The sequence below is a fragment of the Cervus canadensis genome, chromosome 7, assembly GCF_019320065.1.
Source record: "Cervus canadensis isolate Bull #8, Minnesota chromosome 7, ASM1932006v1, whole genome shotgun sequence".
NCBI classification, from domain to species: Eukaryota; Metazoa; Chordata; class Mammalia; order Artiodactyla; family Cervidae; genus Cervus; species Cervus canadensis.
Genome location: NC_057392.1, coordinates 1,292,432 through 1,315,204, shown reverse-complemented (window position 1 = coordinate 1,315,204; position 22,773 = coordinate 1,292,432).

Below are 22,773 nucleotides of genomic sequence, written 5' to 3'. Positions count from 1 at the left end.
AATGGTATAGGGTCTTTGCTTTTGTTATTGAGTGAGAAACATGAAAAAAAAACTTCATGTTTTTCTGAATTATTGCCGTTGAGTATTGGTTTTCTGTTTAAGTAGTTATTCAGTAAAAAGCACTGGCACTCTTTAATCCAATATAAAATAAAAATTTAAAAACAAAACCTTACTCCAATATAAAATAGAAAGTTAAAAAGTAATAAAATAAGAAACACTGGCCCTGCCACCAGCCATTTCTTTTAAAGGTCAGTTCAGTTCAGTCACTCAGTCGCGTCCGACTCTTTGTGACCCCATGAATCACAGCCCACCAGGCCTCCCTGTCCATCACCAACTCCCAGAGTTTACTCAGACTCATGCCCATCAAGTCAGTGATGCTATCCAGCCATCTCATCCTCTGTCGTCCCCTTCTCTTCCTGCCCCCAATCCCTCGCAGCATCAGGCTCTTTTCCAATGAGTCAACTCTTCGCATGAGTTGGCCAAAGTATTGGAGTTTCAGCTTCAGCATCAGTCCTTCCAATGAACACCCAGGACTGATCTCCTTTAGGATGGACTGGTTGGATCTCCTTGCAGTCCAAGGGACTCTCAAGAGTCTTCTCCAACACCATAGTTTAAAAGCATCAATTTTTTGGTGCTCAGCTTTCCTCACAGTCCAACTCTCACATCCATACATGACCAGTGGAAAAACCATAGCCTTGACCAGATGGACCTCTGTTGGCAAAGTAATGTCTCTGCTTTTTAATATGCTATCTAGGTTGGTCATAACTTACCTTCCAAGAAATAAGCATCTTTTAATTTCATGTCTACAATCAGCATCTGCAGTGATTTTGGATCCCCAAAAATAAAGTCTGACACTGCTTCCAGTGTTTCCCCATCTATTTCCCATGAAGTGAGGGGACCAGATACCATGATCTTAGTTTTCTGAATGTTGAGCTTTAAGCCAACTTTTTCACTCTCCTCTTTCACTTTCATCAAGAGGCTTTTTAGTTCATCTTCACTTTCTGCCATAAGAGTGGTGTCATCTGCATATCTGAGGTTATTGATATTTCTCCTGGCAATCTTGATTCCAGCTTGTGCTTCCTCCAGCCCAGCGTTTCTCATGATGTACCCTGCATGTAAGTTGAATAAGCAGGGTGACAATATACAGCCTTGACGTACTCCTTTTCCTATTTGGAGCCAGTCTGTTGTTCCATGTCCAGTTTTAACTGTTGCTTCCTGACCTGCATACAGGTTTCTCAAGAGGCAGGTCAGGTGCTCTGGTACTCCCATCTCTTTCAGAATTTTCCACAGTTTATTGTGATCCACACAGTCAAAGGTTTTGGCAGAGTCAGTAAAACAGAAATAGATGTTTTCTGGAACTCTCTTGCTTTTTTGATGATCCAGCGGACGTTGGCACTTGATCTCTGGTTCCTCTGCCTTTTCTAAAACCAGCTTGAACATCTGGAAGTTCACGGTTCATGTATTGCTGAATCCTGACTTGGAGAATTTTGAGCATTAGTTTACTAGCATATGAGATGAGGGCAATTGTGCGGTAGTTTGAGCATTCTTTGGGATTGTCTTTCCTAGGGATTGGAATGAAAAACGGACCTTTTCCCGTCCTGTGGCCACTGCTGAGTTTTCCAAATTTGCTGGCATATTGAGTGCAGCACTTTCACAGCATCATCTTTCAGGATTTGAAATGGCTCAACTGAAATTCCATCACATCCACTAGATTTGTTCATAGTGATGCTTTCTAAGGCCCACTTGACTTCACATCCCAGGATGTCTGGCTCTAGGTGAGTGATCACACCATTGTGATTATCTGGGTCATGAAGATCTTTTTTGTACAATTCTTCTGTGCATTCTTGCCACCTCTTCTTAATATCTTCTGCTTCTGTTAGGTCTACACCATTTCTCTCCTTAATCAAACCCATCTCTGAGTGAACTGTTCCCTTGGTATCTCTAATTTTCTTGAAGAAATCTCTAGTCTTTCCCATTCTGTTGTTTTCCTCTGTATCTTTGCATTGATCACTGAGGAAGGTTTTCTTATATCTCCTTGCTATTCTTTGGAACTCTGCATTCAAATGGAAATATCTTTCCTTTTCTCCTTTGCTTTTCACTTCTCTTCGTTTCACAGATATTTGTAAGGCCTCCTCAGACAACCATTTTGCCTTTTTGCATTTCTTTTCCATGGGGATGGTCTTGATCCCTGTCTCCTGTACAATGTCATGAACCTCCGTCCATAGTTCATCAGGCACTCTGTGTATCAGATCTAGTCTCTTAAATCTATTTCTCACTTCCACTGTATAGTCATAAGGAATTTAATTTAGGTCATGTCTGAATGGTCTAGTGGTTTTCCCTACTTTCTTCAGTTTACATCTGAATTTGGCAATAAGGAGTTCATGATCTGAGCCACAGTCAGCTCCCAGTCTTGTTTTTGCTGACTGTATAGAGCTTCTCCATCTTTGGCTGCAAAAAATATAATCAATCTGATTTCAGTGTTGACCATCTGGTGATGTCCATGTGTAGAGTCTTCTCTTGTATTGTTGGAAGAGGGTGTTTGCTATGATCAGTGCGTTCTCTTGGCAAAACTCTATTAGCCTTTGCCCTGTTTCATTCTGTACTCCAAGGCTAAATTTGCCTGTTACTCCAGGTGTTTCTTGACTTCCTACTTTTGCATTCCAGTCCCCTATAATGAGAAGGACATCTTTTTTGGGTGTTAGTTGTAAAAGTTCTTGTAGGTCTTCATAGAACCCTTCAACTTCAGCTTCTTCAGTGTGACTGGTTGGGGCATAGGCTTGGATTACCGTGATATTGAACGGTTTGCCTTCAAAATGAACAGAGATCATTCTGTCATTTTTGAGATTGCATCCAAGTACTGCATTTCGGACTCTTTTGTTGATCATGATGTCTACTCCATTTTTTCTGAGGGATTCCTGCCCACAGTAGTAGATATAAGGGTCATGAGTTATATTCACCTATTCCAGTCCATTTTAGTTCGCTGATTCCTAGAATGTCCACATTCACTGTTGCCATCGCCTGTTTGACCACTTCCAATTTGCCTTGATTCATGGACCTAACATTCGAGGTTCCTATGCAATATTGCTCTTTACAGCATCGGACCTTGCTTCTATCACCAGTCCCATCCACAACTGGGTATTGTTTTTGCTTTGGTCCCATCCCTTCATTCTTTCTGGAGTTATTTCTCCACTGATCTCCATTAGCATATTAAGCACCTACCGACCTGGGGAATTCCTCTTTCAGTATCCTATCAATTTGCCTTTTCCTACTGTTCATGGGGTTCTCAAAGCAAGAATTCTGAAGTTGTTTGCCATTCCCTTCTCCAGTGGGCCACATTCTGTCAGACCTCTCTACCATGACCAGACCGTCTTGGGTGGCCCCACATGGCATGGCTTAGTTTCATTGAGTTAGACAAGACTGTGGTCCTGTGATCAGATTGGCTAGTTATCTGTGATTGTGGTTTTAGTGTGTCTGCCCTCTGATGCCCTCTCACAACACCTACCGTCTTACTTGGGTTTCTCTTACCTTGGACGTGGGGTATCTCTTAACGGCTGCTCCAGCAAAGTGCAGCTGCTGCTCCTTACCTTGGACGAGGGGTATCTTCTCACGGCTGCCCCTCCTGACCTTGAACCTGGAGTAGCTCCTCTCAGCCCTCCTGCGCCTGCAGAGGTAACATACTCTGAAATATTTATTTTCCTTTATTACTAGTTTCTTTGAAGGAAGATTAAGTTAATTCTCCAATTTCTAAACATTGGTCAAAATTAGAGGTCATAATCTGTAAACCAACTTAATTGGAGACATAGAAAGTGTTTTACAGTGTGGTGGCTCAGATGATAAATAATCTGTCTGAAATGCAGGAGACCCAGATTCGATCCCTGTGTTGGGAAGATCCCCTGGATAAGGGAATTGCTACCCACTCCAGAATTCTTGCCTGGAGAATTCCGTGGACGGAGGACACAGTCCATGCTGTTTCAAAGAGTCAGACATGACTGAGTGACTAAAACTTTCAGTTTCTTCACACTTTGGACAGAAAGTGAGGGAAGAGGCCCTCACTCATAACCCCTCTGCTTATGGAAGCACACTACTTCCTAATTCAATTTTAAAAAAGTTTATTTTTTTCCCCTCTCCCTTTTAATGTTATATCTACTTAGTCATAGTGAAGTTTTCATAATATTCTTTTCTTTAGTTGGGTGTGCTGAAAGTGAAAGTGAAGTCCCTCAGTCGTGTCCGACTCTTTGCGACCCCTTGGACTGTAGCCCGCCAGTCTCCTCTGTCCATGGGATTCTCCAGGCAAGAACACTGGAATGGGTTGCCATTTCCTTCTCCAGGGGATCTTCCTGACCCAGGGATCAAACCCAGGTCTCCTTCATTGCAGGCAGACGCTTTAACCTCTGAGCCTTGGTTGTGCTAGGAGATAACAAATGTTTTCAATGTAATGACTGTAAGATAATTAGTCTTGGGATATGGGGATTAGGGCATTGATCAGTTTTGCAGCACCGATGAAGAAACATGATAACAGAAGTTATGGTGGCAAAGTAATTGTCAACATTGGACCCAGGGCACAGCTTTAGAAAAGAAAACAAGTTAAAGTAAAGGAGCCACAGAGGGTAAGAGATAGGGAATTTTTCTGAGATGAGATAGGACATGCTGCAACATGATGACGTTAACAGTTTAAGCAGATGACAAGATAATAGGCTCCCCAAAGACCAGGTGAGAAGTTGAAAATTAAAGTGAATTAGGAGCTATTGAGAATAAAAGATGATTATGTTTAAAAACAAGAATAAACATCCATCTTGTCATGATATCACAATTGGCTTGACCTTTAAGGCAGACATCTGATCTTAAGAAATAAAAAATTAAAGACTAAATTAAGGCAAAATGAATTCAACATTCTTAAAAGGTTAAGTTATCACATGCTTTGAAATTAGGCACCATATATTCAGATACTTTAAGTCTGAATTAAGCTTTTTATCTATATAAGGTTTTGATTTTTAATTATTTTTTTATTTCCAATAACAAAGGGTATGACATATAGTTATAAAAATGTGCAGTGATATAAAACATCTATATATGAGTAAAATCTTAATAGAAAATGTCAGCAGAAGAATTTTGATGTAGCTAAAGGAATCAGCCTAGTTTACTATACAGAACTTAAGGAGAATAGTCACACTTATTTTTGAAAGAACACTAATTTGATAATGCTTAAAATCTCAGCTAGGAAAAGATATGACTGAGAAATATTGTTTGTTCTCAGATTCCAGTAGCATAATATCACGGAAAATGAAATTTCATAGTAAAAATAATTCAATAGTGCTAAGTGGAATAGTTTATATTGTCAACAGAAATATTTTATAATGAAAATATCAATTCAAAAAGTTTAGATGTGGCTTACAATACAGCTTCCAAATATAGAGCTAGTATCTCCTTCTTACAAAAAAAGAGAAAAATACAAAGAGAATTACTGATCTTAGACATATCCTAGAGATTTGGTAAATTTCAATTTCATTTTTCTGTTCAACCCTAAAAATGAGCTGTTCCTGCATGCTAAGTCTTCAGTCATGTCCGACTCTTTGCGAACCTATGGACTGTAGCCTGCCATGCTCCTCTGTCCATGGGATTTTCCAGGCAAGAATACTGGGGTGGATTGCCGTGCCCTTCTCCAGGGGATCTTCCCAACCCAGGGATCGAACACTCATATCTTATATCTCCTGCATTGGCATGAAGATTCTTTACCAGTGGGAAGCCATATATAAGAGCTAAAATGTAGCAATCTAGCTCAATTTTACCTTCCAACTATTTACAGATTCCAAGTAATAAATAATCATCAGAATGAAATGTCATCATCTCTTGTTTCATCTCCTATATTCTGTCTCAGTCAAGGCACTAGGAGTTAGCTCTTAGACATAGTAAAAATTGAGTTCTCTCTACACCTAGACTATTAAAATTAGGTTAAGGATTAGCTTTAGATTTAGAATTAGACATAAAGTTGGAATCAACCAACTTTTCATACATTTCTTGGTTAATTGTTATTCTTTAATAAAATGTCCATTTATTTGCAAATAATTTCTTTGCTTATCTATTTTTGTTTCCTTTATTTTTGTTTAAATTTCCATTTATAGGAACATTGACATATTGTGGATAAGATCTTTTAACTGTAGCATATGTTGCAAATATTTTCTCTCTATTCTGTCACTTGTTATTTTTATTTGTGACATCTTTTATCACAAAAGTATATTGAATTTGTCAGCCTTTTATGCATTGTTTTGTGGTTTTGTATCCAAAGGAAATCAGGTTATTATGTTCTCCAATGTTTGAATCATTTTAATCTCTTGAGTGGAACATGCATTTTATCAACATTTTCTGTCATTTTTATCTCATTCTAAAATTCTATATCATTTTATCTCATGCCTTTTGCCTTATATTTTTTGGTTATATTGTACTTATGAACAATTATTATTAGTGGTATTACTGGGATGGAAGTGGCCAGATGTCTATAAATTCCCTGTTCTTTTCTGCTAGAGTCGGTGGTTAAAGGCTAACATATTGGATAGTCACACTCTGTAACGTATTCATTCTTCTCTTCCTTAACCATTAACCTACTGATGTTAAATATTTCTTTACTTACCTAGTTTAGTGTGTGTCTGTCATTTTCCTATTCTTATTCCTGATGTAACAAATCACCACAAATTTGTGTCTTAAGTCCTTGATTTATGATCTCTTTCCATTTTCAAAACCAATAAACTGATCACTTTAACTTCTGCTTAAGTAGTCACATCTCCACATATTCTTTCTGCCTCTGACTTTCCAACCTACCTCTTTCACTTTTAAGGACTTATGTGATTATATTGGACTCATACAGCTAGTCCAGAATGATCTCCCTAGCCCAGGATTCTTTATTTTGTCAAAGTTTCTTTTACCATTTAAGGTAATAAATTAAGTTTTCTGGGGATTCCCAGGTGGCTCAGCTGGTAAAGAATCCACCTGCAGAAGAGGTGGGTTCAATCCCTGGGTCTGGAAGATACCCTGGAGAAGAAAATGGCAACCCACTTTAGTATTCTTGCCTGGGAAATCCCATGGACAGAGGTGCCTGGGAGGCTACAGTCCATGGGGTCCCAAAGAGTCAGGCACAACTGAGTGACTACATAACAGCATCAACAAATTCAGTTTTCTGGGATTGGGACAGCACTTGTTTGAGGCTCCATTTTTCTGCCCTTTATAATATATAACATACTATGTAGATCTTCAAGTACAAAAACTGTCTTCTCATTTATTGCTAAATGCATAGAGCATAAAGCAGTAATTTTAATAATATTCCATGAGTTTTTACATTTTTGAGTACTTTTAAGCCAGAATGCAAACTCTAAAAATTCATAAAGAGAGAAATTTGCACAGAGGTATATTATGTAAAATTAAAGCAGATAAGTTAAGACTGCCTTCCTTTCTCCACAAATAATTTTCTGTGCAATATAAAATGTCCCACCAAAAAATCAAAATGCAAATTACAAAGTGGGAAAAATACTTATGACACATAAAATGTACAAAGTATCTTTTCTTCATGAATACATGAAAGATCTCTGCAAACAGTAGGAGATAATGATGCTCAATCTCAGTAGAGCTTGGGGAGATATACATGAAGACAAAAAGGGGTATTTGAAAATATCCTATAATCTAATGTATGGAGAGCACTTAATATAATCAATTTATGGATGTCAAATATGTACAGTACTTGGAAGCAATATATTTCCTGGAGATTGAAAATTCTTCTACATTTAAAGAAATGTTTAAAGACATGCAAACGACCATAAAGAAACACATATAAGCATGTTTTGAAATATCATTTGAAATAAGCACTATTTGGTGGAGAATTTAATTATGTAACTACACAGTAGTAAGCAAATGGTTACATTAAGCTGGTTACACCAATACAACTCAAAAAATAATGAGATGCAGTTCACTATGTGTTAACATAGAAACGGCTCCTAGAGTTCTCCTTTAAATGTGTTGGCAAAATAACTGGCATAAAAATAATAGCCCCTCCATGGGCTTCTGGGGATGGTCCCTCTAGTTCTTTAGATTTTATGGCTACTTATCTTCGAATATGATTCAAGAAGCTGGCTTTCAAGATGAGGAACCCAGAAGAAATTTGTGGTTCAAAGACCAAAGTCTTAGGGGAAATCTGTACCTCATAAACTAATTAAATCAATTAACATTTTTATAATTCTTAGTCAAGGAAAATTTTGCAGTCATTGAATTAGCCTAATATTTCACAAATAACAGATATATTCAGAAATAAATAGAACAAATGAAATAAATCTATAAAGTAAAATATATGAAAATTTAGATATATAAAGAAGATATATTTGAAAAAAAGTAGTATTTGTCATAAACAAATATTAAAGTCTTTGATTTCATAATGTATAAAAGGTATTATTCAATAAAAAATGAAGTTTATCAGTAAAATTTCAAGAAATATAACCTATCATTAAATGTTTAAGAGATTATTTATTGAATACAGCAAGGAAAAATGCATTTTAAAAGCCTAATCTTTTTTCTCCACTTTTTTCAGGAACATATTTACAAATTCTTCTACTAATCTTTGCTTTTAAAGAATAAGCAAAGTAATGGGAAAATATTGAGAACCAAACGAGTTTGGAGCATTAAAACTAACCCTGTAGTTCTGTTGACCTTAGACCAACCTCAGTTTCTTTGTACTGTAGGAGAAATCAGAGTGACTCAAATGAGAAAGGGGAGCTGAGCCAGGGCAGTATTTTAGTCTGTTGGTCCATATATAGCTGTATGTAACTTGATTTGCCAAAATGTTAAAAGAGTATTTATGGAGTTAGATGATGATTAGGAGGAGACTTTGTGTCAATGTGCCCTTACATTCTGCTGTAAGCTGTTACTGGTTTACTATGTGCATCATCTCCTGTTTCTGACAGTCTTATTTCCTCAGCAGGTCTTCATTCAAGTCATTCAAAAGTTTGCAGTTGGAATATTTTTGAAATAGTATTCAGATTCTCTTAAAATTTGTTTTCAGCAAGCTGATCTTCTAGTCTTTTATCTTTCCTGTCTCTTGCTCTCCTCCTGAGATACCTTTTCATCTCAGTCTTAGTCTTCCCATGCCTGATATCCACTTGATAAAAGTGTTCTTTTTTTCTTATTGGTGACTCTAACTCTATTTATGTAGCATTTTTTGTAAGATGCCAGACACTTCAATACTCTCTGTTCAGCCCTCTGGTCAGTCTTATATATCTACATCTCATTCTCTCCCCCTATTCTCTCTCTCATCTTGCCTGCCTCTCAACAGAGGGATGAATGTGTAATAAACCAGGATGTGTGTGAGGAATACTCATTTTGTTTTGCAGTTTCACTACTTCAACGATCTTTTTATGTTGTTGGTTTTCTTACTTTGCTATTTATTTGGTGGCTGTTCTTTTCATTCTTTTTTTCTTAGTATCCCTGTTCTCTCTCCCAGTTTATTGAGTTTTAAGTTTACTTTATCATTTTCCTAGTTTGTGTCTCTTATCGTGTAATCCTAGGGCCATACCAAAATGCATTAACATTTGAAAAAATAATTTGCCCTTTCTTGTCATAAAAAATTATTGTTTGTTTAATTTCCATGCTTGCAATAAGTAGCACATCATTATATGTTCTAAATAACAGTGTAATAATGAATAATAGAGCAGTCCTCATTACATTTAAGCATTAGGTTGGCCAAAAGGTTCATCAGGTTTCTAATGGAAAAACCTGAACAAACTTTTTGGCCAATCTTATAACTATTTAGCAGATATAATTATTGAATTTATGTCAAAAATATCTTAGGATTCATGGAATGTACTTCCATAGAAACTTATAATATTAGTGTGTGATTTAGAAAATATTATGCTAGGATAAATCATTTAAAAATTATTTTGTTTTATTTTCATAGTGGTATCATCTAGAAACTTTAATAATCATTAAAACTGTATTTATAATGCCCATTAGTGAAGTGATAGTATTCTTATATTCTAGAGTACTTTCAGGGTCAAAAAGCTCCAGGCACTATGCCAGAAAATTCATTGACAGACCTAACTTATTCATGAGAAAAACACTGTAGCATGATCTTAGAATCTCATATTTCTTTTTCTTTTTTAATTTAGCTTGTGAAACTGAATCACAGAGAGCTTGGTTAAGATATTTCTTCAAAGACCCACATAGAGTAAATGTCAAAATTCAAATCTGGGTACCCAGAAATTTTCTTTTTATGATTTCTTTTTATTATTGCTCCAGTTCAATTACTTGCAATTTCCTATCAGTGTAGCTCTATTATTTACAGTGAAGGTCACAATTTCTGATCTTTGTAGATGTCAATTTCCCACTTATTGCTTTCATGCCCTTTTTATTTTTACCCTTACACTTATAAGAAAAAAACATTCAAATGTAACTTCTACAAAAAAGAAATCCACTTTGTTCTGTGTTTAGTCCCTACTCCTACTGCCTTGAATGTAGATATAATCATCATCTTTTCTCCTCAAGGTTATATCATTACCTGTTGTCCTTCCATCTTATTATAACTTGCACTACTCTTAACTCTTTTTATTTAGTTTCATTTGGTTGATATGTTTTTAAATCAAATTTGTTGGGAATCATTTTTAAAAAACAAAGTATACTAATTTTTAGTGTATAGTTGAATGCACACTGACAAATTCACACACTGGTATAATGATCATCCCAATCAAGGTATTGATTATTTTGGCCATTTCTACAAGTTTCCACATGACTCCATACAGTCAATCCCTCCTCAACTCTGGCTCTAGGCAAATATTGACCTGCTTTCTGATACTGATTTGATTTCTGTCTTTTCTAGTGTTTCTTATAGATTGAACTACAGAGCAAGTACACTTTTTGTGCACAGCTTCCACTGCTCATCAGTGTTTTTAGCAATGCAACCATGGCAAATGCATTAAAGGTTTGCTCCTTTTCATTTTTTCAGAGAGTCTATTATATAAGTATACCATATAATATGAGTATATACTCATATAATATGAGTATATATGAGTATACCATGTAATAGACCATTATATATATGCCATTATAACATAATATAATTTTGCTTATGCTTTCTCCAGTTTATGGACATACAGGTGCTTGCCAGTTTGTTATAATGAATAAAGCTATTATGAACACTTCTCCTGGATATCTTTATGTGGATGTCTGTTTTCCTCTTTCTTCAATAATTACTTCAAGAATTGCTATTTCATACAATACGCATAGAGTTAATTCTACAAATATATGCCAAACCATGTTCCAAAGTGGTTGACAAAATCAATGCTCTCTTAAGTAATATATGAAAGTTCCAGTTCCCCAACTCACCAACATATGGATTTGCTCATTTCTTTTCAATTAAACTTTTCTAGAAAATGTGTCCCACAAAAAGAGAAATGACAAAGACCATTAAAACTACTGCACAACTGCACTTATTTCACGTGCTAGCAAGGTAATGCTCAAAATCCTTCACTAGGCTTCAACAGTACATGAATCAAGAACTTCCAGATGTACAAGCTGGATTTAGAAAAGGCAGAGAGCCAGAAAACAAACTGCCAATATCCGTTTGATCATAGAAAAAGCAAGGGAATTCCAGAAAAAACATTTACTTCTGCTTTATTGACTATGCTAAAGAATTGACTGTGTGGATCACAAAAAACTGTGGAAAACTCTTAAAGAGACAAGGAATACCAGACCACTTACCTGCCTCTTGAGAAACCTGTTTGCAGGTCAAGAAACAACAGTTAGCACAAGACATGAAACAACAAACTCATTCTAAATTGGAAAAGGAGTTTGTCAAAGCTGTATATTGTCACCCTGCATATCTAACTAATATGCGGAGTACACCATGCAAAATGCCAGGCTGGATGAAGCTCAAACTGGATTAAGATTACCGTGAGAAATATCAGTAACCTCATATATGCATATGACACCAACCTAATGGCAGAAAGTGAAGAAGAACTAAAGAGTCTTTTGATGAGGGTGAAAGAGGAGAGTGAAAAAAACTGGCTTAAAACTAACATTCCAAAAACTAAGATCATGGCATCTGGCCCCATCACTTCATGGCAAATAGATGGGGAGAAATGGAAACAGTGACAGACTTTAATTTTTAGGCTCCAAAATCACTGTGGATGGTGACTGCAGCCATGAAATTAAAAGATGTTTGCTTCATGGAAGAAAAGTTATGACAAACCTAGACAGCATATTAAAAAGCAGAGGCATCATTTTGCCAACAAAGTTCTGTCAAAGCTATGATTTTTCCAGTAGTCATGTACAGATGTGAGAGTTGGGCCATAAAGAAGGCTGAGTGCTGAAGAATTGATGCTTTCTAATTGTGGTGCTGGAGAAAACTCTTGAGAGTCTCTCAGTCTGCAAGGAGATCAAACCAGTTAATCCTAAAGGAAATCAATACTGAATATTTTTTGGAAGGACTGATGCTGAAGTTGAAGCTCCAGTACTTTGGCCACCTGATGCGAAGAACTGACTCACTAGAAAAGACCCTGATCCTGGGAAAGATTGAGGGCATGTGAAGGGGTGACAGAGGATGAGATGGTTGTATAGTACCATCAAATCAAAGGACATGAGATTGAGCAAGCTCCAGGAGGTGGTGAAGCACAGCGAAGCTTGGCATGCTGCAGTCCATGGAGCTGCAAACAGTCAGACATGACTGAGTGACTGAACAATAAGAAATTGTGTAGCACCATCTCATTGTGACTTTTATTTTTATTTCTCTAGTGACTAATAATGGTTAGCATATGTCTTATGTTTGTTGCACATCTGTTTGTCTTTGTTTTTAAGTATGTGATTAAAATTTTAACCTGTTTTTGTGTTTTATATTTCTGTATTTCTATTTTTTATCTAATAAAATATTTATTCTCAATTTGCTTAATTATTTGTCAGCAATTTATGAACTAAAGAAAATAGAATAAGAAACTCAGCAGTAAATTATTTTTCATCTGTATGGTCCTTACATTTCCTAGTACATTGAAGATAATATCATTTCAATCTTAACTAGATTTTTAAAAATATCTAAGATAATAAATACCTTAAGTGACTAGCAGAGGGTTCAAGAATTCCACAAAACTCTTTTGAAAGCTTGATGTTACTTCTAATTTTGTACTTAGTACACAACCAAATTAAATCTGTGGAAGCAAATCTATAATTACATTATCATAGAAATTATATATACAAAGTAACATAAAATACATTTTATATTGAAATGCAATTATATATGCTTACCCATGCATTTTAAATTTTCTTAATTATATAATATAATGTATCACAATAATAAATTATAATACTAAAGATTGCTATTTTAACAAAAATATTAAATTCTAGACTCACGGCTTGTAGACATAACAAGATTATCAGGTTTGAATATAAGTTTTCATTTTTTGATAAGACAGAATAAAACTCATGTTTATTTACATTCCAATTAAATTTTAACCACTTGGTGATATATATTTTTAAAAATTTAGAAATAATAAAAATTCCACAATACTAGCAATACTCAAAATATTATACCTCTCTTAAATAAAAAACATAAAAATATAAAACTTTAGAGAAACATACAAAACAATGTTATAATTCAATATTAGAAGAAGCATCCTTAGACATGCCACTAAAGACATAATCCATAAAATAAAAAATAATAAGTCAAGGTCCATCAAAATTAATATTTATTTCTCTGCAAGTGATCCTGTTACACAGAGGCAAAACAGTCATACACAAGAGAAAATATTTGCAAACAACATATCCAACAAAGCATTTGTATCTAGTATATATTAAAAAAAGAAGTCTAATTCAATATTTAAAAAGCAAATACATTTAATGAGAAAAAAGAGAAGATACATGAAATATCTCTTCACAAAAGAAAACATATCGATGGAAAAAAACCACATAGAAAGACATTCCTTATTATTAACCACTCAGTTCAGTTCAGTCACTCAGTCATCTCCCACTCTTTGGGACCCCATGGAGTGCAGCACTCTGGGTTTCCCTATTCATCACCAACTCCCGGAGCTTATTCAAACTCATGTCTATTGAGTCAGTGATGCCATCCAACAATCTCATTCTCTGTTGTCCCTTTCTCCCTCCTTCAATCTTTCCCAGCATGAGGGTCTTTTCCAATGAGTCAGTTCTTCCAATCAGGTGGTCAAAGTATTAGAGTTTCAGCTTCTGCATCAGTCCTTTCAGTGAATATTCAGTATCAGTCCTTTCAGTGAATATTCAGGACTGATTTCCTTAAGGGTGGACTGCTTGGATCTCCTTGCTGTCCAAGGGACTCTCAAGAGTCTTCTCCAGCACCACAGTTCAAAACCATCAATTCTTCAATGCTCAGCTTTCTTTATAGTCCAACTCTCACATCTATACATGAATACTGGAAAAACCATACCTTTGACTAGTTGGACTTTGTTGGCAAAGTAATGTCTCTGCTTTTTAATATGTTGTCTAGGTTGGTCATAGCTTTTCTTCCAAAAGGCAAGCGTCTTTTAATTTCATGGTTGCAGTCACCATCTGTAGTGATTTTGGAGCCCCCCAAAATAAAGTCTCTCACTGCTTCCATTGTTTCCCCATTTATTTGCCATAAAGTGATGGGACCAGATGTCATGATCTTAATTTTCTGAATGTTGAGCTTTAAGCCATCTTTTTCACTCTCAGACTCTTTCACTTTCATCAAGAGGCTCTTTAGTTCCTCTTCACTTTCTGCCATAAGTGTATGTCATCTGCATATCTGAGGTTATTGATATTTCTCCCGGCAATCTTGATTCCAGCTTGTGCTTTTTCCAGCCCAGCATTTCTCATAATGTACTCTGCATATAAGTTAAATAAGCAGGGTGACAATATACAGCCTTGACGTACTCCTTTCCCGATTTGGAATCAGTCTGTTGTTCCACATCCAGTTCTAACTGTTCCTTCTTATTTGCATACAGATTTCTCAAGAGGCAGGTGAGTTGGTCTGGTATTCCCATCTCTTTAAGAATTTTCCACAGTCTGTTGTGATCCACACAGTCAAAGGCTTTGGCATAGTCAATAAAGCAGAAGTACATGTTTTTCTGGAACTCTCTTGTTTTTTTTCGATGATCCAATGGATGTTGGCAATTTGATCTCTAGTTCCTCTGCATGTTTTTAAATCCAGCTTGAATATCACGTACTGTTGAAGCCTGGCTTGGAAAATATGAGCATTACTTTGCTAGCGTGTGAGATGAGTACAGTTGTGTGGTAGTTTGAACTTTTCTTTGGCATTGCCCTTTTTTGGGACTGAAATGAAAACTTACCTTTTCCAGTCCTGAGGCCACTGCTGAGTTTTCCAAATTTTCTGACATAATGAGTGCAGCACTTTCACTGCATCATCTTTTAGGATTTGGAATAGCTCAACTGGAATTCCATCACCTCCACTAGCTTTGTTTGTAGTGATGCTTCCTAAGGCACACTTGACTTCACATTCCAGGATGTCTGACTCTAGGTGAGGGATCACACCATCGTGGTTATTCCTCATGAAGATCTTTTTTTGTATAGTTTTTCTGTGTATTCTTGTCACCTCTTCCTAATATTTCCTGGTTCTGTTACATCCATACCAGTTCCGTCCTTTATTGTGCCCATGTTAGCATGAAATATTCCCTTGGTATCTCTAATTTTCTTGAAGAAATCACTGGTCTTTCCCATTCTGTGTTTTTCCTCTATTTCTTTGCATTGATCACTGAGTAAGGCTTTCTTATCTCTCCTTGCTATTCTTTGGAACTCTGCATTCAGATGGGTATATCTTTCTTTTCTCCATTGCATTAGCTCTCTTCTTTTCTTAGCTATTTGTGGGGTCTCCTCAGATAACCATTTTGCCTTTTTGCATTTCTTTTTTTGAGGGATGATCTTGATCCCTGCCTTCTGTACCATGTCATGAACTTCTGTCCATAGTTCTTCAGGCACTGTGTGTATCAGGTCTGATCCCTTGAATCTATTTGTCACTTCCACTGTATAATCATAAGGGTTATGATATGGGATATATATATAAGAGATTTGATTTTTGCCATACCTGAATGGTCTAGTTGTTTTCCCTACTTTCTTTTTTTTTCCCCCCTACTTTCTTGAATATAAGTCCAAATTTTGCAATAAGGTGTTCATGATCTGAGCCACAGTCAGGCTCCAAGTATTCTTTTTTTTTTTTTTTTTTTTTGCTGACTGTATAGAGCTGACTGTATGCAGCTTCTCTTTGGCTGCAAAGAATATAGTCAATCTGATTGCAGTATTAACCATCTCGTGATATCCATGTGTAGAGTCTTCCCTTGTGTTGTTGGAAGAGGGTGTTTGCTATGACCATTGCATTCTTTTGTCAAAACTATTAGCCTTTTCACTGCTTCATTTTGTACTCCAGGTCCAAATTTGCCTGTAATTCCAGGTATCTCTTAGGGCTTTCCTGGTCGCTCAGATGGTAAAGCGTCTGTCTGCAATGCAGGAGACCCAGGTTCAATCCCTGGGTCGGGAAGATCCCCTGGAGAAAGAAATGGCAACCCACTCCAGTACTCTTGCCTGGAAAAGTCCATGGACTGAGGAGCCTGGTAGGCTACAGTCCATGGGGTTGCGAAGAGTCAGACATGACTGAGTGACTTCACTTTCAGTTGACTTCCTACTGTTGCATTCCAGTCCCCTATATTGAAAAGGTCATCTTTTTTTTGGTGTTAGTTCTATAAGTTCTTGTATATCTTCATAGAACCATTCAAGTTCAGCTTTTTCAGCACTACTAGTTGGGGCACAGATTTGAATTACTGTGATACTGAATGATTTGCCTTGGAAACAAACAGATCATTCTGTCATTTTTGAGATCGCATCCAAGTACTGCATTTTGGACTCTCTTCTTGACTATGAGGGCTTCTCCATTTCTTCTAAGGGATTCATCCCCACAGTGATAGGTATAATGATCATCTGAGTGAAATTCACTCATTCCAGTCCATTTTAGTTCACTGATTCCTAAAATGTTGATGTTCACTCTTGCCGTCTCCTGTTTGAACAATTTCAATTTACCTTGATTCATGAAATAGTTGGCGTAAAGCTCAGCATTCAGAAAACTAAGATCATGGCATCCAGTCCCATCACTTCATGGCAAATAGATGGGGAAACAGTGGAAACAGTTGGATGACTATTTTTTGGGGCTCCACAATCACTGCAGATGGTGATTGCAGCCATGAAATTACAAGATGCTTACTTCTTAGAAGGAAAGCTATGACCAACCTAGACAGCATATTAAAAAGCAGAGACATTACTTTGTCAACAAAGGTCTGTCTAGTCAAGGCTATGGTTTTACCAGTGATCATGTATGGATGTGAGAGTTGGACTATAAAGAAAGCTGAGCATTGAAGAATTGATGCTTTTGAACTGTGGTGTTGGAGAAGACTTGAGAGTCGCTTGGACTGCAGGGAGATCCAACCAGTCCATCCTAAAGGACATCAGTCCTGGGTGTTCAATGGAAGGACTGATGTTGAAGCTGGAAGTCCAATACTTTGGCCACCTGATGCGAAGAGCTGACTCATTTGAAAAGACCTTGATGCTGGGAAATATTGAGGGCAGGAGAAGGGGATGACAGAGGATGAGATGGTTGGATGGCATCACCAACTCAATGGACAACGGTTTGGGTAGATTCTGGCAGTTGGTTTTGGATAGGGAGGCTTGGCATGCTGCAGTTCATGGGGTTGCAAAGAGTCGGACATGACTGAGCAACAGAAATGTACTGAACTGATGGACCTAACATTCCAGGTTCCTATGCAATATTGTTCTTTACAGCATCAGACTTTAAGCATAGGTCTTTACTTCCATCACCAGTCACATCCCCAACTGGGTGTTGTTTTTGCTTTGACTTCGTCTCTTTATTCTTTTTGGAGTTATTTCTCTGTTCTCCAGTAGCACATTGGGTACCTGCTGACCTGGGGAATTCATCTTTCAGTGTCCTATCTTTTTGCCTTTTCATACTCATCATGGGGTTCACTAGGCAAGAATACTGAACCATTGAGTAAATGCAAATTAAAGCACCAATTGCTGCATATCTATTAGAATGGCTATAAAAAAGATACTGACAATACTCAGCGTTGGTGAAGATGTGGAGCAGCTAGCTGTCAGATATATTGCTGGTGGGAAGAAAGAATGGTACCATGTGAGGAGCAGTGTGTCAGTTTTTCACGTTATTAGACATACTATAGGCCTAGTAGTCTCCCTCCTTGATGTTTATGAGTATTAGCTAATATTCATACGAAAACATGTACATGAATCTTAATAGCTATTTTATTTGTAGTAGTCCTGCATTGGAAACAATCTAAATGTCCTTCAATGGATGAATGGATAAACAAACTTTGTTACATGCATACCATGAAATACTATCTCTCATTAACAGGAATAAACTGTTTACATACGCAATGATTTGAATAGAACTCAAAGGTATTATTATGCTGAATGAAATATTAAGCAACTTAGCACACATGCACACAATGGGTTATATAGCATGGTTCCATTTATGTGGAACTCTCAAAGTGACAAGAGAAAAAGTGAAAAAGAATAAAGTATTTCTCACTAGGACTTCGGACTGGGAAGGGCAGTGACTATTATGGAGTCATCTAAGGGAGCTTGTTGGTGGTGATGGAACAACCATATTCTAAGTGTGATTGTGTGTGCTTGCGTGCCTACTCACTCAGTAGTGTCTGTCTCTTTGCAACCCCATGGGCTGCAGTCTGCCAGATTCCTTTGTCCTTGGGGATTCTCCAGGTAAGACTTCTCAGAGTGTGTTACCATGCCCTCCTCCAGGGGGTTTTCCCAACCCAGTGACTGAGCCTAGGTCTCCCGCATTGCAGGTGGATTCTTTAACAACTGAGCCACAAAGGAAACCCCTAAATGTGATCATGGTTACTCAAATCTGAAAATGTAATAAATTTTTATAGAACCAAACATTAAAAAAGTGCATGCAAAAAGTGGTAAAATCTGAACAAGATCTATGTGTAAGTTTATAGTAGTTAATAGTCAATATTCTGATTCCTACAATGTTCTATGGCTATTTTAGATGTTTTCTTCAGAGGAAGCTAGGCAAAGGGCACTAAGGACTGTGTACTATTTATCCAACTTCTTGTGACTTAAACTAAAATAAAACTTTAGAACACTAGAGAAAAAATATCTATTTTAGCTGTAAAAGAAATGCTATCAATTGTGAGAATATCCAGGCATTATTTGTGCTTGAAAAAAGGAGAAACATGTGGGCAAATTGTTGACCTACACATGTTCAAAAGAAGAAAGGGGCTAAGCAGGGTGATGGTGGTAGGTGAGAAACAACAATCTTAGAAAAACCTGGCCTCAGGCAACAGGAAGTAGGACCCTACTGTGGAGCCTGAAATTAAAAATCTGGTTTCCATTTTCCACTGGTAGGCAAAATATATCTTGGTGGGTCATCAGGACAAATGTTCAGAATTGAATAACAGCAGCATCCCGTATTCTACAGCGAAGGACTTAACTATCACACCTGGCAATGCATAGCCATCAGATTTATTACCATCTGTCTATTTTTAAAATTTCAGTATTTTTTTTTTTTTACCATCTGTCTTTTAATTCCCCTCTTCCTGGAATTAAGACTAGCCTTTGAGCCTGGATCACAAACCTAGGGGAGAAAAATAAGTGAATTACCCAGAGGTACACATGTGTACCATAAATAAACACATGTCTTGTAATTTAAGTTTGCATGTAAATAACTCTGCAGAATCATAGCAAAATTTAAATGTCAAGCAATAAAAGTATGCAGTATGTATTTTTGTAATCAGATGACAACTTTTGCATTTTCTATTGTCCACACTATTTTTGTACATTTGATCAAGCATTAGAATAAATGGACTATACTTTATTCAATCACATACCAACATTAATATAATAATGGAATAATCTCTCCAAATATAATTCTATTTTATCTGTATGTTCTTCTTACATGTAATATGTCTCTTTTAGTATAATGTATTTAAAGGTAACTGGGAGGAACACAAGAATCACATTATCAGTTTTTAACATATAATTTTACTATCTCAGTTTCCTAAACCTATTAAATGAACTCGGATCAAAAATAAAGTACAATTAACACACTGTACAATGCCAATTAGCAGCATTTACTTCAGAATTACAGAGGAGCAATAGCTCAATAATGTGGTAACACTATGATGCCCCAACTCTGGTAAGCATTTGTCAAAGGTTATTCACCTCATACAGACATGTGTAATTTAAAACCAACATATTTTACAAGGAAAATGAATCTGAGGGGCACTGTTTAGCCATCCAAATTACAAGTGATTAAAAAGATGAATTGAGAATACAGCTACTATAGAGAAGGAAAGGTAATTGGAGGCAGGAACGGCACATACATTTCTTTCTAGCTATCAGGAATAAATCAGTAGAGAAATGATAAATGGTCTCCATTTTGAGGAAGATAACAAGCTTTAAAAAATACCTGAATCATCATTTTGCAATACTTCTAGCAATTACATCACTTTAAGCATCTTGCCTGTCATGGTTATTAAAACCTAGTTTCAGTGTCAGATGGACGACTATTGGCTACAGCAAAGATGGATTGCAAGCACATTCTTCCCTACAAGTGCAGCTGCCGTTTTAGTATTTCATGTAATCCCTGTGCTTCTAATGCATTTAAATAGCCTGACATGTAATTAAAGGGGAGTAAATGACAGTCATGATCAGTTATTATTTTGCTGTGTCGTAAATATTCATGAATAGTTTTATGAGTTTAGTTACATGTGTATTCAACACATATTTCTAGAGTGTGTTTGGTGACAAAAGAGTACTGTCTCTAAGTCAACAGATGGATCCTATACCAGAGAAATATTCATGACACAATCTTCTCAACACTAGGTATCTCTCAGCATCCTCTACACTCCTGTTACCTGTGATGACTAGTATCTTCTACCGAATACCACTTCTTTGAAATTGTATATCTGGCTCCTCTACTAGACTGAGAATTCCTTCCCCACCTCCAACTACCTCCATGGACTGTAACATCCTCCCTTTAACTCCCTCAGGTTATGCCATATGTACTCAGAGTCCAGAGCATTTACTCAAAGATCCAAGTTCTAAGCACTGTCCCCTTGCTGTGTCCCTTCACAGTTATTTATCTACCTACCTTTATATCTCTCAGGTTCTAATCTCATCCTATATTTCAGATTCTTCACAGGATCTTCATGTGTTATCTTCTAGGAAACCAAAATGATGCTCTAGGCCTTGGGCACGAGAAAGGCTTCCTTTGTGAAGCCAACTTGCCTGTTGAATGTTAAATCTGAGACCCAACCCTAGCAGTATCAATGTTAATCAAAGGACTGATAGATCAAGATTTGGGTTCCTATGAAACCTGAATATGGGCTACTTCATATACCATATAAAAATTACACTCAGCAACAGTTTCACTCTTTATGGTAGCATGCTGAAATATGAGAACAAGAATATCTTCACTTATCCATTCATTCAACAGGTTTTGCTTAGTTTTTGTATTTTTTTCAATTATATGCCTTGTTCTGGAAATGCTGTAGGAAACTGGAGGAAGGATTATTAAATAAGTACTCAAGTGAGGTAGAGCAAAGTTCTTAAGGGAATGGGATTGAACCTGCCTTTGAATTATGTATAGATTTAGACAGGCAGAGACTAGAAGGGAAAGATTGACAGCCCAAGAGAGTAAGAGGGACAAAAACTTCCAGTCAGAAATGAGTGACATATTCCTAGAATCATTAGAAGTTGAAGCCACAAGGCAAGCAGCATATCTATTAAATTATGGGAGAAGATTTGGGTTGGTGTTTTTTTGTTTGTTTGCTTCTTTATTTTTAACAAATTTTTCCTTTTTATGTCTTATAGCCCTTTACATATTTCTCACACCAAAACCCCTCCCTTCCCAATCCCCTGCCTCTAGCAAACATGTGTCTGCCCTCTATATCTATGACTTTCTTTTATCTTTTTTTTTTGAGAATTCCTTGAAGGTTAGAATGCCTTTTATCTCACTATTCCTGGAGCCTAGTGAGTGTATAATCTCAGAATAAATGTTTGTTGAATGAAGAACAGAAGCAGATTTTTTAATTGTTTATGATACTCTTTATTCCTCATGGCCTCCCCCGGTGGCGCAGACAGTAAAAACCCCTGACTTCAAGGCAGGAGACCTCGGTTCGATTCCTTCCTTGGGAGGATCCCGTGGAGAAGAGATTGGCTACCTACCTCAGTGTTCTTTTCTGGAAAATTCCTCATATACTTCTCAGTCCATAAGAGATATTACTCAATCTCATTGAGAGAAGTACAAGAACTGAAAGTGTTTTAGAACTTTTATAATAAAGTGACAGGGCAATTTTTAAAGTTTATTGGATCTAAAAATTTTAAAATCTGCCTACTGAGTGGCTTCACTTTCTCTTTTCACTTTCATGCATTGGAGAAGGAAATGGCAACCCACTCCAGTGTTCTTGCCTGGAGAATCTCAGGGACAGGGGAGCTTCGTGGGCTGCCGTCTGTGAGGTTGCACAGTTGGACATGACTGCAGGGACTTAGCAGCAGCAGCAGCTATCAGATATATATTTTTAAGAATTGTTTCTCTGATTATTTACTTTTTTTTTATTATTATTATTATTATTTTTTTTCCAGTGGGTTTTGTCATACATTGATATGAATCAGCCATGGATTTACATGTATTCCCAATCCTGATCCCCCCTCCCACCTCCCTCTCCACCCGATTCCTCTGGGTCTTCCCAGTGCACC